The sequence below is a fragment of the Medicago truncatula genome, chromosome 6 (assembly GCF_003473485.1).
Source record: "Medicago truncatula cultivar Jemalong A17 chromosome 6, MtrunA17r5.0-ANR, whole genome shotgun sequence".
NCBI classification, from domain to species: domain Eukaryota; kingdom Viridiplantae; phylum Streptophyta; class Magnoliopsida; order Fabales; family Fabaceae; genus Medicago; species Medicago truncatula.
In genome coordinates this window covers 20,977,893-20,984,102 of record NC_053047.1, presented here as the reverse complement: position 1 = coordinate 20,984,102, position 6,210 = coordinate 20,977,893, and the positions used below count along the sequence as shown (strand labels likewise).

General features: G+C 34.2%; 1 non-coding gene across 1 annotated transcript; it reads right to left on the bottom strand.

Moving 5' to 3' along the window:
• Positions 1-2,404: 2,404 nt before the first annotated feature.
• On the bottom strand, positions 2,405-2,511 carry LOC112416179 (small nucleolar RNA R71). The gene has a single exon (XR_003006487.1). It is a non-coding gene; the product is annotated as a small nucleolar RNA R71 (small nucleolar RNA).
• Positions 2,512-6,210: the final 3,699 nt, after the last annotated feature.

Sequence of the window (6,210 nt, the reverse complement as noted above, 5' to 3'; positions counted from 1 at the left end):
TCCCTCTACTTAAATCATTAAAATGATACTCAGGTCACTAGCTACACTTCTTTTCTATTCAATTTTAGTAATCCACCTCCGTTTGCACTCTACTTTCTTATTCTCTCTAAAAATTCTATTTTCTTCGTAAAAAATTATTTTTTCTCACTATTTTTAATTAAAACTCTATTTTATATATACTACCCTTATTAGTCCAATGTCTCTATCCCAATTAACTAAAAACCAAAAACTAATTTAATTCAATAAAAATAAAAATAATGTCACACAATCAATATTATTACTAAAAATAATAATACTATATTATCTAATAAACTAATTTTTAAAAATTGGGGTGTTACAAGTGCTACATGCTGTGTTGAAATCTTGAGTCAATGTAAAAAGATTTTAAAAAGCTGGAGACCAAGATCCCACATATTTAACCCTTTTGATATCTTCAATTGAAGAAACGATAAATTCATAAAATCTCTTCCCATTAGATGTAACTCCCCACAAACCAATGGATTTCCACATAACATTCACCTTGTTGTGGAAGCTATCAATTGACAAAGGTGATGACCCTTTTGGTAAAATAACTCCCTCATGCAAACTGTGTTTACATTTATCCATTCCAACTGATGAGTCAATAATTATCTATTTTAGTATAATATTTAGTTTCGTTTTAATTAAATTTAAATTTATTTTATTTTAATATTATTTCTTTTTTGAACTATTTTACTTCAATTGCATATTATTATATTTCAGGAATGAATATTTGAAGGATTAAGTCTTGGAGCAAAAGAAAGGGGTTTTAGAGCTGATTTGGTGCAAATATACGATGATTCGGAGACAAAAATACATCTCCCTCAAGTTAGAAGCTTGGCACGGCCGGTGCGAAGCTTGGCACGGCCGGTGCGAAGCTTGGCACGGCCGTGCCACCTCCCATAACAACTTTTGCTGTTTTTGCTTAGATTTTAAGCTACTCTATTTTAGTTTTACCAAAAAACCTGTTGCTTGTGGAACATTCTAGTGATGTAATTGTTTAGATTCTAAGTTGAATGTAAACTATAAATAGAGTAGCTAGTCATCATAAATATTCATCTTTTCTCTGAATTCAATAAGTGACAATTGTCTTTCTAATAAAAGTTATTTTCTTTTCCTTTACTTTCTTGTTATTTACTTTTATGCTTTTCTCCTTCTTCTCCACGTCTACGATGAACATGAGTGAGTAGACTTCTCTTGTCTTGGGATTGTTGGATAAGTCTTAATGACATAATCCTAATCAAACCAAGTTATTGACCCTGATCTCTTATGTAACCAAGGGTTTGATAATTGTTAATCCATCATCTCAAATATCAATTCATAAAACGAAAGTGGAGCTTTGATATTCGAACAAGTGAATTTAGACAAGGTTACAAAGGCAGCGAAATAGTCTTTGCAATCTTTGAGACATTTCAATCTTCAAGGGAACTAATAGCAATCAAGTCAGCGAAATAGGCTTGTCTATTAAAGGAACCAAAATCTAATAGTAATCAAGTCAACGAAATAGGCTTGGTTGCTAGAGGAACAAAAGAGAAACTGTCTTTAGAAGTTAGGTCTAACATAAGGTTCTAGGTTTACTAGTTTGGTTTGAGAAGGATTTGTCATTAAGGTGAACCAATAGTCCCAAGGCTCTTTTTATATTATTATCTTTCAACCGTTTGAAAACCCCAATTTTACAACTTGGTTCTCTTCTAATCATCGACTAAAGTTAATTGAATTAAACAACTCCCTATCGGAACGAAACTCTTATTTTACTACTTCGATAGAACCGTACACTTGCGGTTTTATCCCATCAAGTTTTTGGCGCCGCTGCTGGGGAGTTGACTAATTTAATTAACATTTTCTTTATGATTAGAATCTTTTCTTTTCCCTTTTACTCCTACTTCTTTCTTTCTTTTGTTTTACCGTTAACTTCTTGGATTCTCAATTTCTTATGCAAAGAAGTAAAAGTCTCGGAGAATTTATTCCTGAGATCAAAAGATATTTGCATAAGTAAAGGAGAGAGGCACAAAATAATATTGCCATGGTTGAACGCACTCTCAAAGAGTATGCAACACCTTCTACGGAAGAGCCAGAAGCTATTATTGTGTACCCGACGGTTGAGGGTAACAACTTCGAAATCAAGCCTGCACTACTCAATTTGGTGCAGCAAAATCAGTTTTCTGGATCACCCACTGAGGATCCAAATCTCCATATTACTTCCTTCCTAAGACTCAGTGACACTATAAAAGAGAACCAAGAAGCCTTAAGACTTCATCTCTTTACCTTTTCCTTAAGGGATAGAGCTAGCGCTTGTTTCCATTCCCTCGAAGTTGGTTCCATCACTTCATAGGATCAAATGAGGCGAGCATTCCTTGCCCGATTCTTTCCCCCCTCTAAAACCACTAAACTAAGAGATCAAATCACGCGGTTCAATCAAAAAGATGGGGAGTCTCTTTATGATGTGTGGGAGCGTTTCAAGGAAATGCTTAGACTTTCTCCCCACCATGGTTTAGAAAAGTGGCTCATAGTCCAAACTTTTTATAATGGCCTAACATATACCACTAAGATGTCTGTTGATGTAGCTGCAGGTGGAGCCTTGATGAACAATAACTATACGGAGGCTTACGCTTTGATTGAAGACATGGCTCAGAATCACTACCAATGGACCAACGAGAGAGCCATCACTTCGAAACCCTCTAAAAAAGAGCCAGTTATGTACGAAGTCTCTGATTATGATCACCTTGCTGCTAAGGTGGATGCACTAACCAAAAAAATTTGAAAAATTTAATGTTAGTGTAGTCACACCTACTCCTACATCTCCTCATTGTGAAATCTGTGGTATATTCGGTCATATTGGTGTTGATTGTCAGTTAGGTAGTGTTACTAATAGTATTGAGCAAATCAACTATGCTCAATACAACCAAGGAATGAGGCCTAACCAAAACTTTTATAAAAATCCTCAAGATTCCTATGGACAAGTAGCACCACCTAGCTATACAAACAATCAGAGGGTGGCTCAGAAATCAAGTTTGGAAATTTTGTTGGAAAATTGCATGATGAATCAAAATAACTAACTTCAAGAACTATAAAATCAAACGAGATTTCTGAACGACTCTCTCTCCAAACTCAATACCAAGGTAGATTCTATCGCCACACACACTAAAATACTTGAGACCCAAATCTCCCAAGTGGCACAACAAGTGGCCACCTCTTCTCAAACACCGGGAGTCTTTCCTGGTCAAACCGAAGCCAATCCAAAGGCTCATGTCAATGCTATTTCTTTCGGGGGTAGTAAGTTAGAAGAGACCGTTGCTAAAGCTAAAAGTACCAAGGGAGAGAGTGTTAAGCTTTTAGGTGAGAAAGATGTGATCGAGAGTGAGAAACCGCTTGATAAGAACAAAGCCCCTTCCCGATTAAGTCTTGTTAAGCTTAACTTGGAGGCTCAATTCAATAAATTTGTGAACATACTTAAGAAGATTTTCAAAAAGATTCCCTTTGCTGAAGCTTTGTCTCGTATGCCTCTATATGCAAAGTTTTTAAAAGAATTTTTTTCAAAGAAAAAGGCTATAGATCACAATGAGACAATAGCTTTGACAAGGGAAAGTAGTGCAATCATCAAGAAGCCACCTACAAAGCTTCGAGATCTAGGTAGTTTTGCCATCCCTTTTGTGATAGGGACTGAGACCTTAGACAAAGCCTTGTGTGACTTAGGTGCTAGTGTAAGTTTGTTTCCCTTATCCCTCTTTAAAAAGATGGAAATAGGAGAGTTGAAACCTACCGAAACAACATTGAAGTTAGCTGATCGTTCTACTATCCAACCTGTCAGAAGCTTGGCACGGCCGTGCCACCTCCCAGAACAACTTTTGCTACTTTTGCTTATATTTTAAGCTACTCTATTTTAGTTTTACCAAAAAGCCCGTTGCTTGTGGAACATTCTAGTGATGTAATTGCTTAGATTCTAAGTCGAATGTAAACTATAAATAGAGTAGCTAGCCATCATAAATATTCATCTTTTCTTGGAATTCAATAAGTGACAATTTTCTTTCTAATAAAAGTTCTTTTCTTTTCCTTTACTTTCTTATTATTTACTTTTATGCTTTTCTTCTTCTTCTTCTCATGTCTACGATGAACATGAGTGAGTAGACTTCTCTTGTCTTGGGATTGTTGGATAAGTCTTAATGACATAATCCTAATCAAACCAAGTTATTGACCGTAATCTTATGTAACCCTAATCTCTAATCTAAATTCATCGTTTTAACATGAATTAACCATTATCAAACTCTGGAAACGAAAATTGAGGGTTTGATAATTGTTAATCCATCATCTCAAATATCAATTCATAAAACGAAAGTGGAGCTTTGATATTCGAACAAGTGAATTTAGACAAGGGTTGAAAAGGCAGCGAAAGTCTTTGCAATCTTTGAGACATATAGTTTCGATCTTCAAGGGAACTAATATTAATCAAGTCAGCGAAATATGCTTGGTTATTAAAGGAACCAAAATCTAATAGTAATCAAGTCAGCGGAATAGACTTGGTTGCTAGAGGAACAAAGAGAAACTGTCTTTAGAAGTTAGGTCAAACATAAGGTTCTAGGTTTAATAGTTTGGTTTGAGAAGGACTTGTCATTAAGGTGAACCAATAGTCCCAAGGCTCTTTTAATATTATTATCTTTCAACCGTTTTAAAACTCCAACTTTACAACTTGGTTCTCTTCTAATCATCGACTAAAGTTAATTGAATTAAACAACTCCTTGTCGGAACGATACTCTTATTTTACTACTTCGATAGAACCGTAAACTTGCGGTTTTATCCCATCACCAACCAGATACTCATCTTCTGGAATCTCTATTGCAACTCTATCCGCCTTCATGCAAGGCTGAGTTAATTGGCTCAATGGAACATAACAAACATTACTTAACGCCTGAGCAAATGTTTTTTTGTTGAGTTTTGGGTACGGGTTTAGGGTTAGGTTTGGGTTGAGAATTGCTATTTGAAGGAAAATGTGGATCAGAAGAAGAAATCAGACAAGGCCAAGGTATGATGATGTTGTTGGAAGTGGTGGATGTCATGTTTGGTGGCGGTGGGTTAGGTTTCTTCAAAGGTAGGAAAGTTAAGGAAAGGTGGTAATGAACCATGGAGAAATCTCCCTAAAATCGCAAGAGCAAAAAATCATTCCCTCTTCGAGGGAGTTACTTTATTCATTGTAAATAGTTCCTGAAGAACTTAGGAATTCAATACAATATTGATGCATATCGCACAAATAATTGTTTAGATAAGTTATATAGTTCTTTCAAGAACTCAATTTTTTAATATTTATGCATCCTTGAAATAGTGATTGTGATTTTCTTCTATATAACAAATTAGTGTGTTACTGCCTCTTAATCCTATTTGAGGCATGTTTGTTGTAAATTAAAAGACATATATCAGGATTGAATATTGTGAACATGTTTTATGTTTTGGATTTGCAAAATTCAATTCAATTTCTTTGATATAAATTTTTCTAATAATATTGCGATTAAATAAATTGTGTAATGGGTTTTCCTTGTATGAGTTTTTTTATAAACCCTGATTTATGTTTTGTTTCTCTGTCTTTTAATTAAGAAAAAGAACGAAACTCATAAATGAAGGAAGTGGAGAATGCTTTTTATTTTTATCTCTAATTATACTAAACTTATATTAGTGCAATAGAATCACATATTATTGTAAATCTGATGTTTATATATTATATTATTAGTGCAATTGAAGCACTTATTATTGTCAACCAGAAGTTTACAAATTATATTAAATTTATCGGTTGCAAAACCGGTTGTGTTATCCTGGATCTATTATGATGCGAAAACTAGTTGGAAAAAATGGATATATATTAAAGAGCCAAAATAATCTTGTATGTTGAGATATTGATTTGCATCAAGTTAACATATCACTATATATAAGTCCTCCCCTTAATCTATCATTGGATTTAGGTTAACAACCTAATATTTCTCATCTAAGTGGATTTTGGATGTATTATGTATATCTCAATTGCTTCAATATAATGCATTAAGATAAATCATGAAAGAATATTGGGAAAATATATTTGATATGAATCTCCATCTATCATTAATTGTATTGAGCCAACTTGTTTACAATCCAGTAGGTTGATTATCAATTAATGGATTAGTTTCCCTAATATTAGGGGGATATAATAAGTAGCTGAAAATGTGAACCTGA